The 25,495-nt window shown below is 38.3% G+C and overlaps 1 long non-coding RNA gene across 6 annotated transcripts in view; it reads right to left on the reverse strand.

Annotated features, from left to right (window-relative positions):
• Window positions 1-19,170, reverse strand: part of LOC116073007 — a 28,148-nt gene extending 8,978 nt beyond the window's left edge. For 2 of the 6 annotated variants that reach the window (XR_004111629.1, XR_004111634.1), the window contains exons 1-3: window positions 19,097-19,170; window positions 9,188-9,291; window positions 6,778-6,888 (exon numbers count right to left, since the gene is read on the reverse strand). This is a non-coding gene — a long non-coding RNA (uncharacterized LOC116073007). Of the gene's footprint in view, window positions 1-1,710; window positions 1,796-6,777; window positions 6,889-9,187; window positions 9,292-9,393; window positions 9,469-16,100; window positions 16,161-19,096 lie in introns of those variants that run through there. The other 4 variants (XR_004111633.1, XR_004111632.1, XR_004111631.1 and 1 more) reach the window with 4 other exon arrangements.
• Window positions 19,171-25,495: the final 6,325 nt, after the last annotated feature.

Consider the following 25,495-nt stretch of genomic DNA (forward strand, 5'->3'; position numbering starts at 1 on the left):
CAGAATGGACTCTACAAATGACCTGCATGAATTAACAATGTTTATAAAACCTTCACTGCTCTAATAGGCTAGGGATTGAAAGAGAAACTTCTTATACACTGACACCACTAATCCAAGTTCTCCTTCCACACAGTCTGAACACACGGATCTCTCTATGGCTCAGCATTTCCCGAATGTGAGCCTTCTTTTCTACTCTGATCCTACTCATACATGCCCTTTGGAAAAACCTTTGGTTTTCCTTTTCTCCACTCACTGAAACCCTGTGCATCACTCTAGAATTGTACATAACTATCCTTCTCACCATCACCCTCTAATAGCACCTTCACCATATTCCATTTCTCTTGTTGGGCTCAACATTAAAAGATCTGGAGCACCTGAAAGGAAAGACTTTAGCAGGTTTCCAAGACCTATTTACATTGACCCTGCTAATCTAGAGAACCACCTCAGAAGACGGGCAAGCACATCACAGAAAAGCCTGGGATTGGGGACTTCAGTTTGCAAGTTGTGTGGCTTTGGACATTCTGAATCTTTGGTTTGACTATCTTCAAATGGGATACCTCTTTATGAAATTATTTAGGGTATAAATGAGATGATGTACAAATGCCCAGTACAGAATAACCTGCATATTTGGATAATAGAGCTAATATTCTATCTTTTATCTTTTTTGGCATTTTTATCCTTGACAAAATCAGTTGATGGATCATGCCCCCATATAACTGAGAAACTGAGAAGTCATGAGCTCATCCTACCTGAAAGGCTGGTGCCTGCTGCTCTGTCCACTTACAGTACAGTTTGGCCTTCCATAAGATTTCCTACAATGCTCCTCTTGATTTATTTTCCCTTGTTCTTCAGTAATAATTATAATCACAAGACTAATAGCAGTTCTGGTTTTGGTAAGGAGCACAGTCTATGGGGTACTTTCCATGTGTTTCAGTATTGAAGTTTAACAGTGAGCCTGAGGCAGAGGTACCATTATCCTTCATTTCTTAGATGGAAAAATTGAGGGGCAGAGAGGTTAAATAAGTTTCTCAAGTTCCCACAAACTAGTACAGAGCAGCTTTTGTACAAGCCATTTGTTTATATATGTAAAAAAGAATGAGTCATGAGGGAAAGAACTGTAGGGACAGTGGTTATGTTCAATCATTTACCCTGCAACACACACACACACACACACACACACACACACACACACACACACCTCTTCCCTTTTTATCGCTGTGAAAAGTAATTAGAATGAAAATCAAAACTTTGCAATAAAAAATAGATATAATAGATTACACAATTATTTAGAAAACAGAATATCTAAATCACAGGGAAAGAAAGTTCCTCAGACAAGCCCAATCAGGCCTCACTGCAGGCCTCTGGATTGTGAATACTCTTTTTCTCTGACAGAATATTCTTGTCTACCTACTAATTTTTCAATATAGGAAACGCCCAAGCAAACATGACTTCTACCAGAGCTTTCTCAGAGACCTACTTGAAAGTAAATGTCTTTTTTGCATGCTTGCTGAATCAGTGTTATCATTGAGAATTTGGCAGAGATAAATCTGCTTTTTCCTGTGTCTAATGTTGGGAGAACACTTTTATAAAACATATTTGATAAGGTTTGCTTTGAGAACTTGTTCTGGGGGATGCAGGTACTTGTTCAGTTCCAAAGCTGATAAAGTGTTTTGGGTTGAGGTCAAATATCTCAGTCCTGTAAATATTTACCATATTGGAGCCTAGAAGGGTTTGTCATCTAATTCAGGTCAAAAGATGAAGGAAAGCACTTCACTGTAGGCTTATAGATAATGATCTGGGAAAACCAAAGAAAAAAATCAGAGTCTATCCTTCAGACGTAACCTCTCAAAATATTTCAACATCAATGTCTGCCCAGAAGGTTACTACTCTAGAATGATGTTTCCCACTCCTAGCTTTATGTAGAGCACCTCAAATATCCAGATCCATTCTCTTTATTGCATTAGGTATCAGTGATTCCTTACTCCTACTGACCCACTGTCTACAGAATATCTTCTTAAGTATTATTATAATTATTCAAGCCTGCATATTACTTTCCTTATTTTGTAGCATCAGCATGGCTTACCAAAACTGTTATGGATTTCCCTAATAAGCTCTCTTCCCTACATCACTTGTCTATCTAGTCAAGCCATAGTTTCAAACAGTTTCAAACATAGTTTCAAACAGGAACATCACCCACTGAGGCTCAAAATGCTTCTCTCAGTCACCATTGGATATTACCTGGAGTAACCTCAGAATCCAGGAACTCAAAAGGGACTGTTATCAGAGGTCAGAGAAGGAGTTCTGGGAGAAGGGAGTAGTAGAACACATGGGCTATGAGGGAAGAAATGGGGAAATTTGGGTCATTTGAGTCAGAAGGGAGAGCAACATAGAGAAGGAAGAGGAATAATAACCCCAGGGAGCTTTAAATGGCCACAGAGAACCATTTTATGTTTACCTTAAAACACATATTTGTGTGTGTGTGTGTGTGTGTGTGTGTGTGTGTGTGTGTCTTTCTGTGTGTATGTGTGGGAGTGAGGAAGAGAGGGAGGGAGAGAGAGAAAAAGAGACAGAGAGGAAGGGAGGGAGGGAGGGAAGGAGGAAGAGAGAGAAAGAGAGAGAGAGAGACAGAGAGAGAAAGAGAGAGAGAGAGAATAGGAAGTGGTCCCACAATAATCATAGAATACCTAACAAAACCCCTAGTTGCAGACATTGAAAATCTCCATTTGAATTATCTACCAGGGAAATTGAGGATAATCCTCAAATAATATAGGCTATTGTCTTTAACTTTAGTTGCTCTACCACCTGAATGCAAACCCTTGTTACTGGAGACACTGCACACAATTGGAGGAAATGAATTGGAACAGACTCGGAAGCCCCTCAGTGAAGAATTTTATACCAACCAAAAGTACTGGGCAAGCTTCTACGTGAGAAAAAAAATCAATATCCTTAACCAGTTATACCCACAACAATGTCAGCACAGTAAGATGTCCTCAAGCAGTTATATATTAGAGCTATCAAAAAGTTGTCTAATAGATTTTAGGTCCTATTCAATAGGAGTAAATATATGCCTGGTGTTGTAAACCAACCCAACTACCATGTCTGGAAAGGTCATGGACCTAGAGGAGAACCTATTACTACCACCTTCCATAAATCAGTATAACTTCTAAGTGTATCCTAAATACTTAGCTTTTGGGCACATGGATCATACTACCAGACAAATTAGCATTAAACAGACAAAACAAAGTATGTCAAAATTCCAGAAATCTCAAAAATTAAGATCAGAATCTCATCCTGATTCTGCGCCTCTTGTTTCTGTGCCTGCCTTGGAGCACATAACCAGGCAACCCCAACCAGGTGGTCACAAGTAATTAGTCATGTAACCCTGCACCTAGAATTCTTCCCCATACAAATGTGGCATCACAGTAGTCTTAGCCTTCAGCCAATGATCTTTTTCCTCCCTGGATACTCTCACACCCTTCCCCAAACTATATAATCCTTGGATTACCCTGAGTAAAGTGTATATATTCAAACCCAACCCCAATAAAGAAATTTGAACAAGCTAAGATAATCTCAGAAAGTTACTTCATTAAAGAGTAAGAGTAAACACTTCACTAAACACTGGTCTGTATTGCAGTTGCTACCTCCATTTCCTAACTTAAGTTCCTGCCTTGGCTTCCTTTCATGACAGACTATAACCTGTAAGCCAAACAAACACTGTCCTCTTTTCCCATTTTGTTTGTTTATGGTGTTTTTCACAGAAACAGAAACAAAAGTAGAATAGAGTCCATTGCAGACTTCAGTTAAACAAAGTGGTGTGCCCCATACCAATTGATGCATCTGCAAATGATACAACCCCTATACCTAAGGCCCAGGGAACAAGACATTAGAAAATGGGATGTAATGATTGTAGAAGCCAGAACCAGAGCATCTCCTGTCAAATGACGCTTACTATATATGACAGGGAAACTCCATCCTTGTAATCGTAAACATTTGATCACCAGAATAAGACCTAAAGATAACACCAGGTGACACACCAAGGTGAATAAAGAAAATATCACAGGGTCCCACCCTAATTACATTCTAAATCTTATCCTTATACCCACAGGGAAGTGTATCTCTCACTCCTCATCAGAAAAGATGTAACAGACAAAAAAAAGAAAAAGAAAGAAAGAAAGAAAGAAAAAAGAAAAAAAATCAATGAAGAGCTGCATGCAATTAACATATGCTTCCTGGAGGGAGAAGCCTCTGATAGGTTATGCAGTCACAAATGGTTCATCCTAAACACATATAAGCAACACTAGATGGATTCGTTAATCTCTCCCTCTCTCCATATATACAAGTGTAATAATAATCATTTAAAATGAGATCATAAATTCAAGAAGGAGGGAGGAAGAAAGATATGAGAGGAGTTGGAGAAGGAAAAGATATATATTGCCCCAATATCTTCCATGCTAAGTCCACTTTAATGCTCCTCTTCCCTATCTTTCTGGCTGACATTTTACACCAAAGTCAAATCAAGTATAAAGTTCTCACAGGCAAATCTTGTGATCCTGACACTAAATCTTTCCCTGTCTTCCTGTGCATGAAGGTCACCTTGCTCGGTTGTCAATAAAAAAAAAATTCTCTAACATCTACCATCTTAAAATTCAGCTATTTCTAAAGACAGAAGTGCTACCTCGGGAGAAATTTAATCTAAAAACTACCTAGTTAAGGAAGCTGTAACCAGATGCACCTGAATATAAAATAGAATATATTTGAAAGTTCCTTTTGAATTTGAGATTTGGATATGCCACGAGACTACTATGGTAGATACTTTTCATTCTATTAAACTATAATGTGAAGAATGGTGAGAATTGATGGTGTGGCAGGTTTTATATAAAAAGAGGACAAAGTAATAAATATTTTAAGAAATGTGGAAAACTCTCTGCAGAGTGAGACATCATTCCTATTTCAGCAACTGTATCTATCAGTGTTGTGGTGGGTTCCTCCATCTCCTGCCCTGCTTCCTTGGTTATTTGATTTTACGATTCCCCCTCCTCCAGTTTTAAAGATGTTGATAGATGAGACACAGTCTTGTTTTCCATGTTTTCATTCCCACTGATGTCTCAGAGTGTCTGTGTGGGTGACTCAGTCAATTCCCTATGCCCTTTATTCCTTTATATCCTTGAGACACAAAAATTCCCCATCACTGTGCTTTAGTCATCCAATCAAACTGTTAAGATCCACCTCCCTTTCCTCTAACCCATCTTTTACTACTGCCCACGTTTACAATATCACTTTGTTGGACAAGGTACATCCTCACCTTCAAAATATACCAACTGTTGTCCAAGACAAGGTGTGCAGTGCACACTGTTATATTCTTGGCCTCACAGATTCCTCTCAGTACCTGCAGCATACCTACATCCCTGTCCTTTCTGTAGGCCCTACCCAAAGATAACCTATTTGGATGACTATTCCTTTCTGTCTAGATCAGGTATAGATTTCTATACTTGAAGATCTGAATCTCTGTGGGTTTCCTTCTCCCATTCTCTTCTTTGTACACACTTGTTTATTGTATTGTCTGCCCTAATAGATTATGTGTGTCATAGAATAGGACAGAATGAGAACAGTCAATATTGGCAGCTAGTAGATTCACAAACTACTGAGAGTCCAATTGTAGAGTCCAATTCCGCTTCAGCACTTATTTCTGTGAGCAAAATTTTAAAGCTCTTTGTACCTTAGTACAATTCTACAAAGCACTCATAATTACAAACATTTATAGATCAATATGAAGATAGTGGTGAACAACATTTAGTGTGGTTTAATTGCTAATTAGTTCTCCCAGGTACTATTGGTATAATTACTATTAGTTGAATTTAAAATGTTGAATGATTGCTTGTACTTGAACAACCACAATGCCAAGAACCATGCATTTGACACCCTATGTGCTACAGTTTAAGATGTGCATTCTTACAACTTAATGATTGAGTTGATGGTGTTAACTCAGGAAAAGTTGACCAGAGAAACTGCAATAATGTCTCAAACATATATACTTCCAAAGTGATAGAACCAGAGTCAGAAACTAATTTTCACCAGCAGCAGAAATGTTTCCAATAGTCCTCTCTTCGTGGATGACAGTAAGGCTTACAGACAAAATAGCAGGAATCTTTTCTATTAAAAAGATGGCAGATGCTGGGTTGTGGTGGTGCATGGCATTAATCCCAGCACTTGGAAGTCACAGGCAGGTGGTTTTCTGAGTTCAAGGCTAGTCTGGTCTACAGAGTGAGTTCCAGGACAGCCTGGACAATCCAGAGAAACCCTGTCTTGAAAAACACAAAAAAAAACAAAACAAAAAAACCAAAACAAAAACAAAAACAAAAGTTGGCAGAGTCTTGCTGTGATACCTACAGCCTTGAATTCTGTAGGTATTTAAGTTCTACCTACATTAGAATTTGGGTGTCTCTGAGAAGGTGATATAAAAACCTGTGTGTTTTTCTTATTCCCACTGTGCAAGAGGGAAATGTATCCACTTTGCAAGTGTGGTCCTCTTAGAGGTCTTTCATTCTCATAGCCATGACCTTGATTGTCACTTGGTGAACCTGTGGCTCCATCTCTCATCAAGGGTGTCTGGAAAACTCTACCACACAACTACAATGCTGAAATAGAGTAATTTCACATTTTTTTCTTAAATCATGTAATAAATCTGAAACCAACTTCCAGGAGGACTTAGAAGAAATAACTTTCATTAAATTATAGGGGTGGGAGGAGGAGAAAGTGTCCTGATAGTTCTTTATTTACCTTATTAGATTCTGCTGTAAGGTTTCATAGAAAAAACTTGCAAGACTCAATCCTGAAGAGGAAGGTCTTCTTGAGCCATAGGGAAATGTTTGTTAAGGTATCTGTGCTCAACTAAATAGAAGAACAGGTGTTACCATAAATTATTCCATATTTGAAAAATCCTTCTAATAGTTCTGGCCAGGAAAAATGATTGACATCATGAAATCATGAGCAGTTTTTAGAGCTTGCAATTAGGTTCTTCAATTTCTTTTAGTTGTCATGCAAAGTTATCGATGCTTGCAGCCAAATAATAGCAGGTTGGCCCTATCTCAGTACAAATTTGGAAATGTTCAGGAACATTGAGATTATAATTCCCAATGATCATTTTAGCTTTCATCCTCATTACTGAGACTTACTTTATGGCTAGAAAAAAGAAAGATCCAGTTGTTATCCTTTCCATATATAAATGCAGGTACTGTGCAATGATATGCAGTTAGAATTGTTCTGAAAGTATGTACTGTCCACTGAATCTTTCAAGAAGAGTCATGCTAGATATATGATAACAATAACCTTCTGGGAATGGACTTAGGTCTCCATGAAAAGAAAGTGAAATGATGCTCAAAACTGTCCTAGCCAGTAGGGCACTTAAGCTCATTGCAATGGAGAGACTGAGGCAGGAGGCATCCTCAGATACCATTTATTTGCATAAGTTACTTACTGTGTACTGAAGAAACAAAAACTTTAAAATTCTAGTGACTTAGAAGAAGAGAAGTTCTACTTCTTAGCATCTACGTCTAAAGAAGGTTTGTGTTTTTGCTCAGATATACATGCAGGCAAATCACTGATGCACACAAAACAAGAAATCACACACACACACACACACACACACACACACACACACACACACACACACACACGAACCACTAAATCTAGGTGTCTCCATCTGGAAATATATTTCCTGGATGTATCCTCATAACAGCCCAACACTCTCCTGCCCAGAGAAGAGCATATCATTGTTGAGCACATTTAGTTAAAGGATTTGGTCAGTTATACCTTCATTTAAGTGCTAACAAATCATCCTCACATGTAGAGGAAAAGTAGGAGGAGGAAGAGGAAAAGGGGGAGCAGGAGGAGAAGGGAGAACAGGAGAAGGAGGAGGAGGAGGAGGAGGAGGAGGAGGAGGAGGAAGAGGAAGAGGAAGAGGAGGAGAGCCCAATGTTTATGAATTAAGAAAGGATTCCACATAGAGCAAGCTTAGCATACTGAAAGGCCACAGCTGTATCCTAGGAGAAAGAAGGGACATTCTGCCCACTTAGGGGAGGAGGGACAGCCTTCATTGCCTATGTTGCAAAGGAAAAGTTGCTTTTGCCTGCAGATATTGCTGCAGAATGGTGCCTGAGACTATACAGTGTCTACACAGGGCCCTATTGACAAAAGAAAAGGAGAAACATGGTGATCATGGGCAATCACATATTGGAATAAGGTTGGGAAGCAGTAGCTGGGACAAGAAAAAACGTCTTAAAAATGGGATTCTGTTATTCCTATTTTTTGAGAAATGGTCTAGTGATATAGCTCAGGCCAGCCCTGAACTTGTAGCATACCTATCTCAGCATCCTCACTGATACCTCTACAACAAAAAACACTGAGATGTTTTTGCAATGCAAGGGCCAATGTGACTGGACTGCACCTTCATGCCCACAGAAGAGAATGGCAAATATTGGGATTATAAAGGTGGGTGTGGCCTGAATCTGTGGAAAGCATCACAGGTCCCATGGGGAATGTGCATTTCATTTTAAATGTAACAAGGTGCTAAATGGCTTTAAGTCCTTTCGTGTTTCTAATAGAGCACTTTCATTTCTGTTTGAAGACTGGATTTGGTGAAAATGAGAAAAGGCAGAGAAAGCTGTTATAGTATCCCAGCCATGGTCAAGCTGAAGGTGATAATGACTTACTTTGGGTGAGAAATACATTCTAATTCCATTCAGAGCAAAGGAGAGGAATCCAAGATGAGCCCCAAGTTTCTGACTTGAGTAAAAATAGTGATAACATTTCTTAAAATAGGAAGGAAGTGGTAGAAATGCATAGCTTAGGGAAAACCAAAACTCTAGTTTGGGGTATGTAAAGCATGAAGACAAACTCAAGTAGGGATAGGGAGTTGACAAGTAAATAACTAAGAGGCTCACATAATCAGAAACCAGGAGCAACAGTGATGGCAGCCTCAAGGTCTATTCATTTTCTTACAGCATATGAATTTGCTGATTGACACTATGGTCATCATAGTAAAGATGAATAAGTCAAAGCTCTGGGTTCATGGGCTCCACTTTCTAATAGCTTTATAGTTTCTTCTTAAGGAGCATCCTTCCCAGGCAGGCCATACCATCATCCCCAGCTCATCAGTATGTACAATGAAGCACAAAACAAACAAGCTTACCCAGACACTGGATGCACAGCAGAGTAATTCCAGAGCACATCTTCAAACTCTGGGCTATGCTGCCACTGCTGATGCCTGATGACACGAGCTACCATTTTATGTTCCTGTCATATAGGGTGGCACATAAAAAAGATAAGAAAAGAACAGAATTATAAGTAAAATGCATAATAGAAATAAGCCAGAGAGCAAATATTAAGAGTAAATACCAAGTCATACAGATAAAATACCACTAAGAGCCTCAAGACATTGAGGCAGTTACTAGTTCTCTGTGTTCATTAAAGATGAGGACCCTGTATTGTGATGTAATAACTTCATGTGTATGCTCATACTAGAGAACCTAGCACTCATGTGAATGGCCAGACAATCACTGGGTCACAGAAAACTGTCCCAGCTCCTTCTTCCTTGAAAGAATTTGTTTCTGTCTCACATTTACCAAAGTTGGTTTTGTTAAGTCTCTAGCATCCATTTATACACATGTAGTTTAGTACCAATACCTATGATTCTGGGCACATCACCCACTATTTTGAAACTTAGCTTCATCACCTGTAATAGAGTATGATAGTGTGTTTTCTACTCATGTTTATAATAAGATTGAAACTGATAACACTGCAACCAACATTATGAAACATAGGCTCTCCAGGATCTGGTATTCATTTTAGCTAAAGTTAGTTGGACCTGAATAGGAACTAGTGCAGGATATGTCCAAGAATGGCCAGACAATCACTGGGTCACAGAAAACTGTCCCAGCTCCTTCTTCCTTGAAAGAATATTGTTTTTGTCTCACATTTACCAAAGTTGGTTTTGTTAAGTCTCTAGCATCCATTTATGCCCTAATCCCATTTTGTCCAATTAACATCCAATTCCAATCCATGATCATCATAGGCAATGGAATTTATCACTCAACATTACTCTTAATCACAGATGGGATGTAGTGAAGTCAGAGTTGCCTGGACCTGGGGCTAGTCATGTCAGCCTAAGACTTAACCACAAGAAAGTAGAGACATGTATATGAGCAACTGAGTACAACAATTAAGAGAATCTTCCTTCTAAAGCTATTGGTCCTGCAAAGGAAACCAACCACTACCATAAGGAACATATCAAGCACTACCATAGAGGGAGTTTAGGACAATTTGCTCTCAAGGGGCTCAATTATTTCTAAATATATTTTCAAATAAATGAGACTTTCTTAAACCATTTATCACCATAGCAACTATGCTGGCAGAGTTTGGAGGAAGGGGAGCTTCAGCTTCTACCAACTGTGAAATGTGCTTGCTACTTACAAATCTTTAGAAAAAAAGGCACTATATTGAATAAAGATAGAATAGACTGAAAATTAATAATGGAATCGTGAGAAGGTCTGTAAAGATGTACAACTTTACTCTGAGTTAAATTTTAATTAACAAAAATAATTTGTTTGATAATACTTACATATGCTGTTAGCTTAGTTGATTCATAAGTGAAATATGAATGCTCTCTAATCATTCAAATAAGTATGCCACAGAGCCTGTGGTATAGAGATGAATGGGAAGCCAGGGGTGCTGGTGTTAGCCCTAATGCCAATTAGCACTCTGCTGGCAAATATTCAATTTCTTCACTTCCTATATGATCAAAGAGTATTGAGTTGTAGAATTTACCTTAAATAAGTGAGATTAACACTCTCTATGGGTGATCAAGTTTTCCTTTGTTTCATGGCTGCAATTTATGTATTCATTCTTTAATACACTAGATAATGAGCCAGGTAGTCAGACTCACAGGGCAGGTATGCATAATATCTAACCTCCTACTTTGGAGAGGCTTAGTCATACTAAAGCCAAAGACTGACCACAGGCATTTCTGAAGATGCTTGAGAAACACTTAGTCAGCAAATTTTATGGATGGGTACTTCCCATATATCCTTCTTTAATCTGTGTGAGACCATAGATTAGAATTAGAATTCCCATGATGGAGTTACAGAGATTGTTGAAACTAGCTGCTACATAGGCCATTCCAGGCAAGCGGAGACCCAGGGCTCAATCCACATCTTCTTGGTCACAACCAGGAATTTTGAGGCTGCTGCTCTTTCTAAATCATTAGTCTCAAAAATATAGTACCATGACAAGAGATATGGTCAGAGAGTCAAGAATTGATCTCTAAGACGATTGTCACCTGCCAGCTATCTATCCTCAATTCTGTCCTAGGTCTTCAACATCCTTACTTAAAAGGACTAGTTCACATGCAGTGACCATGTTTGGAAGAAGTGAGATGTCTCAGAGGAAAGGAGATTAAAAACATAGAGACAGAGGGGGGAAGTTTCAAATTTGTCATCACCATGGATGGCATCATCACGGTGATACTGGGAGGCAGCTCCCTGCGCAAGGGCAACATCTGCCCCTTGAAAATGGATTTAGTACAGACTTTAAAAGACATTCCTTCAACATTTGCACCAGCAAATGGAAGTCAAAAGCTGGGCTAAACCAGCACACAAGCTTATTGGGGCACGAGACGACCAATACTTTGAACGTAGCGTGGTACTTTCAGGTTTCTCATAACCATATGCTTCTGAAGGTAAGTTATTGTCCATAAAACCCAGTATCCACCTCTGAAGGCAGAAGACTCTATTGAAAAAGTAAACTTTACTTAAAGAATTTAATGTTGCTTTCTGGGGTTTCCTTTACAAATTATTAGATAAAACATTGATAGGCAAATTATATGTTCACTGAATCATATTATTCTCTCATAGTTTTATAATACAACGCACACAGAGAGACACACATACACATATCACACATCAGAGAAGCAAGGAAGATAAACAATAGCCATCATTTGTCTCCTTACAGCTTCTCATCCATATTTGGGAAGTCCACCAAATACAAGGAGATCCCTACTCTGTAGCTAGAAGAGTAGACGTTAGCATTGCATTTCTTTGCACACAAGGACAAGAGGAGATCATTGCTTTAAGAGGATTTTAGTGAAAAGACACAGACACGTCACAAGCTGGGGGCTGGTAAGGGTGCAGATTCCCATAGTTTTCTGCCTTAGTAGTGTGACATTAGTATGTTACTTAATAACTTTAAAGTTCAACTTCTGTCTCAGCTTCTAACCTTAGTTATTACAATTTTAACAATTAGTTTCCAATGAATATTTGAGGAGCTCCAGAAAAAGGACTCAGTCATGAGAAACTTGAGAAGAAGCAAGGAAATTCAGAGCCAAATGAAGCTCCAAGGCCAAATATTAAGGGTGTTTGGAGACTCAGTATCCAGAAACAAGCAGCAGTTGCAGATGGGTGGGCAGGAGCCGAGGGAATCAAGGACTGGCAAGCCTGTTGTCGAGAACTGTTGTCATAACTGTCCACAGTGACTCACCAAAGCGCAAAGGCAAATGGGGGAGAATGGAAAGCAAGAACTCCTCTGACTCAGTGAGAAGTAACAGCATTCGAAGCAGCTCAGCATCTCCCACAACTTCTTCAGCAGAAAGGTTTCTTTTAGAGAAGAAAACTGGATCAGGAATGCTCAGATTATTCTGCCTTGCATGCATCTTATTTACCTGAAGGATGGTGTATGGAGAAGAAATACAACTTATAATCTTGGTCATCACAAAAGACCTTTTCCACCACTATCTGAGCTTGACCGGAATCATGTGCTTTCAATGTATTAGTGAAGTATGACCAATTGATTGGCCCATGCCTCAGTGTAGAGATAAAGAAACTGATAAACTTTTAGACCGGAAATCATACATTCTCTGGGGCAGCTACCCACTTGTCATTTTAGTACAAAAACCATCTAGAATACAGGAATGAGTGCCCTTGAATGTGTCTATAGCAGGTAGCAGGCTAGATGCAGCCTAAGGGCCAGAGCTTGCCGGCCTACATGTTAATGTAATAAAGTAGAAATAAGAGAAAATGATACAGGCTCATACAACTGGGAAATTAAAATTCAGATCCTGACTGGAACACTTTCTATTTTGTGACCTTGTACAAATTACTTGAGCCCTCTATGGCTCGCACAGCAAGTTGTATAAAGAAAACTCTCCCACAGGCTGAAATGACTTCAGAAGGTAGGATACCTGCCTCAGGTGGAGAAGGCATTGAGAATATCAGCTGTCTATTTTTCCTCCATCCTGTGGGGACAACCGCAATGAATTTCCTAGGGTACTACAACTCAGACAGACAAAAAAAATGGTGCACTTCAAACAGCAGTTTAAATTAGCTTTGGTCAGACGGCAAAGAATCCTCACTGTCCTTAACCTATTTAGTTAAATGATGGTGACAAACTGGAAACCCAGGCTCAGGGCAACAGAAGTCTACAGGCTTTCTTGCTCAGCTCTATCCATTCCCTGTCCCCCTTCTCTATAGATCATTCCCTCTGAAAGATGAAAGGTACCCGGTCCAGGTGGCAGCCTCATTATCCAAGCTCAGGTCTGACTCACAACCTTCCTAATAGTGAGGACAAAAACAGCAATTGAAATGATTTTACCTAAGATTTTACAGTTTGGGCTAGAAGAATGAGATAGTTCTAGTTAAAATATGAGATTGGCAAATACTTTTTAACAGGATTATTCAACAGCTGAGACTGTTAAATAGGACTCACGCCATGCTGAGCATGGGCTGCTGGGAATGGTGACAGCAGTTAAGGAGACACGGAGGTGCCACTGACACTGGTACATACTCAGAACTAATTATAAAAGCAAGCCCGTGCAGAGACTGATCGGCACTTCTACTAAGCAGCTTGGAAGTCAGCAAGAAAATATAATTATCTTATTTGTCATGAAAGTAGTAGCAGAGAGCTGATGGATGAACACATATGGAGAGCTACAAAATACAGATCAGATAATGCAAGGCGAATGAGACACAGAGTCACATTGTCTTAGCGACAGAGCACTTAACTCCCACTGCTGTGGATTGAATGGGGTTTGTCTCTCTTTCCTCTCCCCAAAGCTTCATATGTAGGAAGACTGGTTCCTTTTGATGTGATGGAGCTATTAAGAGACAGGGCTTGGTGGGAGCTCCTTAGCTCAACTGCAAGCAAACTTTAACAGGATGGTCTTAATTAGGGTTTCTATTGCTGTAATAAACACTAAGACCAAAAGCAACATTAGAAGAACAGGTTTATTTCATCTTACATCTCCAGGGAACAGTCCATCACAACACTGGCTGGTTTGAGGTGTCAACTTGAAGCAAGCTAGAATTATCAACGAGAAAGAAGCCTCAGTTTAGGAAAAACCTCCATGAGACTCATCTGTAAGGCATTTTCTCAGTTAACAATCAATGGGGGAGGGCCCAGCCCATTGTGGGTGGTGATGTCCCTGGACTGGTAGACCTGGGTTCTATAAAAAGGAAGTTGAACAAGCCAGTAAGCAGCACTTCTCCATGGCCTCTGCATCAGTTCCTGCCTACAGGTTATACTCTGCTTGAGTTCATTGGCTGACTTCCTCCACTGATGAAGTATGATCTGGAAGTATAAGCCAAATAAACCCTTTCCTTCCCAACTCGCTTTTTGGTCATGCTATTTTCATTGCAGCAATAGAACCCTAACTAAGATAGTCACTTAGGAAAGTCAAGGCAGGAACTCAAAGCAGGAATCGAAACAGGAACTGAAGCAGAAGCTAGGGAGGAGTGCTGCTTCAGGGCTTACCTAGTTTCTTTTCTTAGGACATTTATACCAGGAGTGATACAACCCAAAGTCGGTTGGGCCTTCCCATATCAATTATTAATCAAGAAAATGCCCTATTGGCTTGCCTACAGGGAATCTGAAGGAGGTGTTTTCTTAAATGAGGTTCCTCCATCATATAAATCTGGTCCATGTTGAGTTGATAATAAAACCAAGACGCATAGGGATAAAGACATTTCTTGTGAATCCTTGCTAGTTTTCTTCAGGGAATTATTAGAAGATCTTGAGCTTAACTTTATCCCTTTCACCTCTCTGGCTTCATATATGTGCATACCTGCTAAAAATGTTGCTGTGTGTCTGAGAAAACACTCACCAAAATGAACCAATGCCAACACCATGCCCTTGAACTTCCCATTCCAAGCTAAATAAATTTCATATATATATATGAGAAAAATTCATATTTATATGAACACATATATGTATGGGGAAAGTCCACATATATATATATATATATATATATATATATATATATATATATATATATATATATATATATATGTATATATCCAAATAATGGCAAATGGCTGACATATATGCCCACAAACACTTCTGTAAATGTAGCCCATGTTAGGTGTCATTTGGTTAAAGAGTTTATAGTCCTTATGGGTTTACAGTAGTGTAAAGAGTCCTGGCAATTTATTTTCTCTAATATCTGTCTTTATTGTGCCCTAACATCTAACTCATTTCTATGAATGTCAGGAAAATGTAGACTATAGAGTCTTATAAGGAGTAATATTTAAGTTTGGGAACATGTCAAACACACTGGTTGAGCTAAAGGGATGGTAAACACCACAGTTTTCTGTTTATAAAGAGATAGTGCTGGTTAAGTTATTGGTACAAATCATAGCAGAATTCTGAGCTAAAGGGAATCTTGAATAAAGGCAAGAGTTTAAAACCTTTTGACCTTTGGTGCTATTAATTTTTATGTCAGTTAAACATAGACTAGTCATTTTGGAAGAAAGAACATTAATTGAGAAAGTGCCCCCAAATAATATTGGCCTTTGGGCAACTCTGTGGGCAATCTTCTTGGTTAGTGATTAGTGTGTGTGGATCCATCCCATTGAGAGTAGTGCCAGTACTGGATAGGTGGCCATGGGGTATATAAGAAAGAAGGTTGAGTAAGACTTGAGGACCAAGTTAGGTTCCTGCCTCAGGAGACATACCAGCCTTGAAGGCTCTAGATCCCATACAAAAGTATGTCTTGGACTTGTTTTGTATGCTTTCCTGCTACATAGTACAGAAGTGTCAGGGCTGAAGACCTCTGTCACCTGCCATTACGGTCCTTGGAACACAGAGAAGAGGTGCAGTCATAGCTGTGACATTTCCATGATATTCCTCCCCTTGAAAATGAAACAAAAACTATTTATTCAGTAGCTCAAAGGAAAAGATATAAAGCTTAGAAACTGCACAAATGTCTGCCTTTGTAATGAATGTTTTCAGTTAGATTCTAGAAGTTACAGAATGCTTTTAGACACTATTCAACAGTAGGAAAACATATTCAGATAATAAATGTGATTGCAAATTGAAAAAAGCAGTATTCAGGTCATGACTGGAAAGTTGGATAATGAAAATTGCTAAGAAACTGAAAAAATGTGAACCAAAAGTTCTGTACCAGCACTTAGACAAAAGTAGATGAAGAATACAGTCATAAATAAAAGGACAAGAGACTGAAGAGGATCCCAGAGACACAGCAAGCAAGACAGATGATAGCAGAGAGGAGAGCTTAACACAAGGCAAAACAAAGGAATTCAGTAAACATTGCCCCAGTTAAAGACATATGTGAATCCTTTTCTATGAAAATGGAATTTCAACAGGTCAGACATCAGAAGACAGCAATACCAAAGACAATCATTTGCAGCAGAAAACAGTTAACTAGAGCAGGAAAAACCTCTCTCAGATTTGCACTTTGTTCTTTTATATACTGAGTACAAATGAAAATAGAACTTCTCTAGGATTTTAAGAGAAGCACTACCATACATCTTGAGGGGAAAGAGCTCTGTGCAGAGATGAGCAAACCTATAACATAAAATCATGGTCACTAAGCTATTTTCAGGGCCAGTGGATGGCTCAGTGGTCAAAGGCACCTGCTGCCATTCTTGCTTGATCTCCAGAACCCACATCATAAACACAGAGAAGCAATTCTGAAAAACTGTCCTCTAACCTCCACATACAATCCTGAATACACCAATGAGCCAACATACACACACACACACACACACATACACACACAAACACAAACACAAACACACACACACTCACACTCACATACACACACACAAGCCTGTATGCACTTCTTCGATCATGTGTCCTTTGAGGTGCTTTCATATAGAATAGAGGATATAACATAATTTTTAAATAATATTAATAGTTAAGGTGATTATTAGTAAAGGCAATCTGAACTTAAAGTCCCAATTATCCTAATTATAGCTATTAGAGGGAAAGAAAGCTGAGCATGGTGGGACACACCTTTAGTCTCAGCGTTGGAGTGGCAGAGGCAGGTAGGTCTCTGATTTTAAGGCCAGCTAGGTCTACATAGCAAATTCCAGTGCAGCCAGGGGACTGTAGAGCAAAAGCCTGCCAAAACAAAACAAAACAACAAATAAAACTCAACCAACCAAATAAAAAACAAACAAAACCAAAACAACCTGGTGGTGTTTTGTGTGTGTGTGTGTGTGTGTGTGTGTGTGTGTGTTTATTATAAAGGAGATTTATTAGAATCAAACCAAAAGAAGCTATGACCAACAAGTAATGGCTGTTGGCTATATGGAGAGGTTGAAAATCTGGTAGCAGCAATCAAGGAAGCAGAACTTTCCAGCAATATAATCTGATGTTGAAGTTTGGTGCTCAAGACCTGGAAGAACTTTCAGAGAATGACTGGTATTCTGCCCTCTTAGAGCTTGAAGAGGCTGGATTCTTGACTTTGATGTCCCTTTTACCTTTAAGCATTCCATTAACTGCTGTCAGTCAGAATTTTTAGCACTTACCATCTGCATCCTATTTATGAAGTAAGCTACACACTGAAAAAGTGTACCTTCTGGCTAAAAGGATGTCCTTTAGGTCTACATTTAAGGATCTGTAACTATATATTCTGGTCAGGCAACCATTTGCTCTTGACTTGCCAACTTTGTACCCAGTAGAATTTTAGAAATAGCACAGCTAGGAGCAAGAAGAAATGAAAAGAAGCAATCTTTATAGTGCCAGGGGAGAGGGCTGAGAAGAAATACAAGATGACTAGAGAGATTCCTCGGTGGTTAAGAGCACACACTTTTTCTTGCAGAGGACCCAAGTTAGAGTCCCAGCATCAGGCAGCTCACAACTGTCTGTAACTTTAGTCCCAGGGTTGTGTTACCTCTCCAACCTCCTCCTACATAGACACACATGCACACAGGTGCATACATACACACAAATAAGTAATAATTAAAATTGTAAAAGAAAATGATTTTACAAAAAGGAAAGAAAAGATTAGTAAGTGGTCTATGTAATTCTTGTGTAATTTAGTAACAGGGTGTAATAGTCTGCTTCAAAGTAGTATAAGGATGTTATCGTTTTGCAGATAAAATTTAAGAACCTTCAAATGATATCAATAAATGAAGCCAGAGAAGTATGGAGGTTACCTTCCTGGAAGATAGCCCTTAGATGAAATTAAACCAAATGTTTGGGATGAAAGATTTCTCTTCGATAAACTTGGAAGAGTCAATCTAACCCCAAGAGTTCTCAGTTTGATAAGAGGTAGGAAAGTCAGTCAGAGAAAGCAATATCAGGGTAGAAGCTTTGACTAGAAAGAACATCCATATCCAGACAGCCTCATACACTTAGAAGATATGAAAAAGGATATATTCTAGAACCCTTAAAAGACATCCAATCCTGCCAAACATTTTTTAGGACTCTGGGTTCTAGTATCTTATGACACGCAATAAAGGCAGAACCTTCATGCCCTCAACAAGGTGCCAGGGCACATGGACCTAACCCAAATAATTTCTATACCAAAGCTCAGATCTTTACAAGGGAAGGAGGATGGCAGCAGTCAAAGCAAGCAAATAGAAACTTGCAGAATGGGGTTCCTATGAGTAGAGAGGAAGGCTGATAGCTCATCCAGAGATGGTAGGAAGTGGTCAGCTTCCAGACTGCAAAGAGTTCAAAGCCCTTGATTGCATGAGCCAGTGGTGTTCTGGTCCTCACTAAAAAACTCCCAAACTCAAAGCTAAAGTTATAGATTTCAAAATGACCCCAAAGACATTAATGCTGAACAGAAGTGCCTACTTACTCTAGGAGACCCTGTGGGCCATGTGCATTGCATGTCTAAGAGGTGAGCCTTCTTAGAAATGCCTGCTTCTGATTCTGCTGTGCTGTGACATAATCATGCATCTCTTGTTGCTGTGTGCTGTCAGTGGTACAGGTCACAGTTCCCCAACACAACAGGCACATGTCTTGGACTTTCATAGCCATGGTCAGGCAGACATCATCTGCTGCCTCAATACTGACTACCACCACCATAGCTTAGACCCTATTGTTACTTTATCCTTTAATAAGAAAGCTTAAAAAGGATGAAAAATTGATTAATTTTACAAATTTATTTATTTATTTATTTATTCATTCATTTATTTAGGTTGTTAGGTAGTTAAGGAGTTAGGTAGTTAATTAGTTAGTTAGTTAGTTAGTTAGTTAGTTAGTTGAGTCAGGGTTTCTCTGTGAGGCCCTGGCTATCCTAGAAATCACTTTATAGAGCAAACTGGCCTTGAATTCATAGAGATCTGCCCACCTCTACCTCCTGAGTGTTATGATTAAATGCAATAATTTTTATTAAAGGATAAATAAATATGTAAACTTTTTAAACATTTAGACAACCTGGACTAAATTAAATATCTCACCTTTTCAATGAGTCCATGCAAAACCGTTATAGTTGTATTTAGTAAATTCATTTCTTTAAAATATCTTGGATATCAGTTTAACTGATTGTAATGTTATGAAATTGTATACCTGTCATACCAAATACCAAATAAATTCATACAATAATAAGATATTTGAAATCATAAAAGTATATCAGATATGTTTAGATAATTATAACCAGAATAAGAAACAGAATTAGAATAAAAAATTAATAAATTTAGTCCCATACAAGATTTGTGTTTTGCCACAAAAATACATAAACAAAGAAAAATAAAAAAACCAAAGAACTAAGAATGAATATTTTGGATATTATAGCAGAGAGAAAGCACTTTTTAAAAAAAATAAATAGTTTTCACAAAATAATGAGAAAAGACTAGGTCAAATTAGCAGGGTCTGATGAATTGAAGATCACAAAAATGGACATACATGTGGTCTGTTTTCTTACAGGGTCTTATGATCAAAAAATGCAAATTAAGCCTTTTAGGCTGGATCTCAGACTCACAATTCTATTGATCACCTTTTAGGACTACAGGCACATACCATCATGTCTGACTGCAAATAAAATCTTAACAAGAAAAAAAATCACCTATAGAACTACAGAAATCTAAAAGTATAATCATGGCTGAAGGTCTCTATATAACATATATATATATCTTCTGTCCTTGATGAATTAGAGCCAAACTACTTACCTCTTTCCAAATGGAAAGAGTATGGGAAAGAAGTAGGGGGGGAGAATGTGTCACAAGGAGAAACTTCCCAGTGGAGAAGTCTAACAATTTTTACCTCAGCTAGGCCACTATATCAGCAAGGAGAAATCAATTTTGCAGTTGGATATGGCTGGGTTGCTAAGAATCATACTTTCCTCAATGATCCCCCCTAAACTTAGACTTCAAGTCTAATAAAAGATAAAAACAAAAAATTCAGAGCTCTCTATTTCAGAAATTGTAGAAAATATTTGACTACTATTTCTCCAAATACCACAATTTTCAAAAGCAAGGGGAAAATGCGTATTTTGATTTGCTTCTCTGTGGCTGTGATAAACAGCATAACCAAGAGCAGCTTGGGGAGAAAGAGTTTTATTTGGCTTACAGGTTAGAGTCCATCATGAAAGAAATCCAAGGCAGGAGGTGATGCAGAATCAATAAAGGAACACCTCTTACTGGCTTGCTCCAGGCTCAACAGTCAGCTGCCATTCTTACATATCCTGCTTATGGATGGTACCTCCCATAGTGGGCTTAGCCTCATACATCATTTTGCAGTCAAGAAAATGTTATCACAGACATGCATGCTTCCAGACTAATCTGATGATGGCAATTATTCAATTTATGTCTCCACTTCCCAGGTTTGTCATGTTGACAGCCAATTAATAATCACAGCAAGGGAAGTCTGAGAAAGTCTATTTCCAAGAAGAGCCTGACATAACATAAATATGAAGGGAACTTTGGAGGCAGGTAATTAGGCCATGAGAGGAGAGCCCATATGAATGGGCATTAACGGCCTAACAAAAGAGACCCTGTTTTTGTTGTTGTTGTTGTTGTTGTTGTTGTTGTTGTTTTGTGTTTTGGTTTTCATTTGTTTTTAACTTGTCAAAATAGTACAGCTAAAAATAAAATCCATCTGCATATCAGGAAGAAAACTCCCCACTCTTTCATGACACTGAGTGACTTCCTTCTTTCCAGAATATGGTAAATAATGTTTGCATCATAAGTCACTTAGCCTGTGATAATGTTAACAGCAGCCAAGAATAATTAACATACTATAGACTTGCTGCTTACCTTGTGTGACTCTAAAACTCTTGCAAAAGAAATTGAAATCTATTAGAAAACATCCCAAGCATCAGCAAGTAGGTAGAAAAAAAAGTATTTCTAAGAGCAGAAGTCCTGATCCATTTGTCACTGGTCTCAGTTTCCTCAATTGACCTCAATTCAGAGAACCCTTACTGTGGCTACCATGTCAACCCAGGTATTTGCTTTTATCTGTCTATTACTCATATTCATGAAAGCATCTTCCATTGCCCATGGGCCGATACAAGTATTTTGACAGAGCACTCAATAGGGACGGACTGAGATTTTGATAATTATTTAGCAAACCTTGGGAGAATTTCACTGGGAATACAGATTTGAAAAACAAGAAAATCAATGTTTGTTTTGTTTTGTTTGTTTTGTAATGCTTCAGATACACATGTGCATCCACACATCTCTGATCAGTAGCTGTCTCATTAAAATTCACTGCAGTTACAGAGGGGCTCTTTCACAGGAAAGCACTGTGCTGTGCTGGGTAGTGGAGGAATATTTAATAATTCATTACTGCAGCCCAATGTTACATCACTTGGTGTAAAGAAACAAAAGAAACCAATAGGAAATAAGTACACTGAGTTAAAAGTAAGTGGAGAAAGAAAAGACAATATGCATAGTTAATGACTGGATTGTTTTTATGATCAGGAGAATAAGATGTATGAACAGATAATCCTTGTTACAAAATGGATTGCTTTACTTCATGAGAATCCTTGTTGCTCTTGAAATAGTGCACAGTGACAGTGAGATTTGAGGTACTTTAAAACACACTTAAACCTTATTTATTTATTTATTCATTCATTTATTGGGATGGGGGAAAGCATGCTGAAATTAAAGGACAACTTTCAACTTTAGGGAATTAGTTCTCTCCTGGTATCCTGTGTGTCCCAGATATTGAACTCAGATTATCAGGCTAGAGCAAGTGTCTTTACCCACTGAAACATCCTGACAGCCCCTGAATATTTTTAAAAACACTTAAAATGTTTTTCTAATTATCTTTTACTAGAACTTGGAGTTATTTAAAATACATTGAAAGAACAATTCTGAATAAAGTAGTTGTGCAATCAGAACTCTCATCAATGCTTGTTATTCCAATTTACTCATGATCTTCCCCTCATCTGAAAGCAGGCAGCCACTTTGTACAAAGAAAGCCCTAAGCCAGCCTCAAACCAATGAAAGACTTGTTAGATCCCAATACCTGGTCTTCACATCTACAGGATGTCTTTTCTGTGTCAGCTAGTTTCTGGTGTCTGAGGACTCTTGAGCCAGTTGACTGGAGCAAGCTTTTCCTAGTTATGTAGGTAGGTCCTGGGTCTCAGGAACATATAGGCTATCAGAAGGGTCTATAGCAACCAACAGTTCATGCTTTGAGGAGTATGAACTGATGGATTCAGGAGTAGGGGGTGGAAGATGATTTTTTCCAAGCTCTATTTTGTTCTGCTCTAGAATGAGTAATATGGTGGCTTGATTATTAAAAGTTTACAGGAGATTAGGGGCAATTACTGCCTCAAAATAAGCTGTGTGCTCTTTGCCCAAGATTGCTTTAGCTATTAGGAAAATGCTTTAGTTCCTTAGAAGTATGAAGGTTTTGTTTTGCTTCACTGAAATGTTGTCAAATTTGATTGAGCATTTTATTATCTATAGATAAATTTAGTATGGACAGTTTTTACAAGGTTAATTCTTTCAAATTATAAGCAAAATACTGTTACATTTACTTATGTTTCTTCGGCTTCTTCCCCAAATGCTTTGCACCTGTCAGTTCTCCTAATAATTCAATCAGCTATGAGTTCATTTTCAGTTCACCATTGTTTCATGCCTAAAATCCCAGCACGTAGGAAATGAGACATGAGAATAATTTAAGGCCAGACTGGGCTATACTGTGAGACTCTGTCTCAAAAGTAACAACAAAATAAGAATACTGATCTTGGCTGTCAACTGATTACTTCTGAAAACACTGTGAGTGATTTTCTTCATCAGATTATCTGAGGTGAGAAGACCCACCCTAAATCCGACTCACACCTTCTCTGAGAATCCCACAGAAAATGGACATTGGAGAAGGAAATTTTTGCATATGTCTTAATTGCCCTCAGTCTTTGCTGGCAACAGCATTTGTCCTGGTCTGAGACATCACTTTGCTGGTATCATAACCAACCTCTTTGAGATTCCAACACAGACTGAAGACCTCCAATTCTCACAGAATAGTCTGGGATTCAGAACCAGACTCACACTACTGAGACATCTAGACTGAACAATTACCAGATTCTTGGCCTTTTCATTGTAAGGCAGTCATTGATAGACCACCTGGACCGCATTCAACAAATCAGTCTAACATTATATATACATTTGTGTGTGTGTGTGTGTGTGTGTGTGTGTGTGTGTGTGTGTGTGTGTGTGTTATACATTCTGTCAGTTCTATTCCTTTAGAGAATCCTGACTAATACATATTCTTTAGTCTAGATTTTGTAGTGGAAATTTATGTGTAGTGCCTCCAACTCAGTTTTCAAGCTCTATGTTTGGCAACACACTGTTTTGTGTACAAGATGTCACATTAGTGCTTTATTTTCTTTTAGCTTAATCAGTATCTTAAGTGTATTTTATAGCAATATTCTCAACAATACAACTAGTGCATATATCTCCGGTTCTGTTTCTATGAAGTCATTAAACTGACTATGCTATTTATTAATTACTATATCTTCACTCAAATTTATTTTCCTGTTAGTTTTAAATGCCTTGAATTAAAAAACTAACTAATTTATTATTATTTGCAAGAGCAATTCTATTGTATGAGAACTTATTATGTTGGCACATAGTATCATTCACTTAGGAAAATAGCTGTAAGTCACTACATTGAAATGTTGAATTAATTGTATCACGGTCATTTAATATGATCATATTTTTTACTTTGGAAAAATTACTTGGGCCCAGCCGTGGTGGCACATGCCTTTAATCCCAGCACTTGGGAGGCAGAGGTAGGTGGATTTATGAGTTTGAGGCCAGCCCAAACTACAGAGTGAGTTTCAGGTCAGCCAGGGCTACACAAAGAAACCCTGTCTCAAAAAACCAAAAAGCAAAACAAAACAAAACAAAACAAAAAACAAAAAACAAAATTACTTGGTGTAAACTGTGACTCAGCAATGAGACTACAATTTGAATGCTCAAAATAATGTATATAAATATAGATTGCAATTTTGCTTAAAATAAGAAATAACTGGAAACAACCCTGCATTACGTACCATTATTTTGTGAGGGGGATGTGGGGTGAAAGGGTTTATATACCTTATACTTCATGTCACAGCACCTCACCAAAGGAAGTCAGGATATAAACTCAAGCAGAACAAGAACCTGGAGGCAAAGCTGATATGGAGGCCACGGAGTCTTGCTGTTTTCTGGCTTCCTCCTCATGGTTTGCTCAGCTTGCCTTTTTATAGAATCCCAGGACCACAAGCCCAGGGTGTTTTAGTTTATGTCAAGTTGATATAAAATTATCCAACATTCATGTGTATACACATTCATGTATTTATTCATGTATACATATACACATTATATATACATATATAAATGCATCTATATACATATATAGTGCATCTTTATATGTGTTTTTGAAACTGAATCTCCGGTAACTTAGAAAGGCCTTGAACTCCTTCTGGGTTTTTTTTTGTTTTTGTTTTATTTTGTTTTGTTTTTTGGTGTTGTTTTGTTTTTGAGGCAGGATTTCTGTGTAGTCCTGGCTAACCTAAAACTAGCTATATAGACCAGGCTGTTCTTAAACTCATCACAATAATCTGCCTCTGCCTCCTGAGTACTGGGATCAGAGGCATGTACCACCACTGCCAGTCTCTAATGAATAGATGCTTAATTACATCAGAGTTTCTAAGTACTGTGTTGAGAAACAGCAATTTGGATTGTTTGGTAGAGATGGTCTGCTGTTTCCATATTTTCAGTCTAAAATTTAAAAAAGATCTCAGAAGCTGCCCAGTGTCCAT

The sequence above is a fragment of the Mastomys coucha genome, unplaced genomic scaffold (assembly GCF_008632895.1).
Source record: "Mastomys coucha isolate ucsf_1 unplaced genomic scaffold, UCSF_Mcou_1 pScaffold23, whole genome shotgun sequence".
Taxonomy (NCBI): domain Eukaryota; kingdom Metazoa; phylum Chordata; class Mammalia; order Rodentia; family Muridae; genus Mastomys; species Mastomys coucha.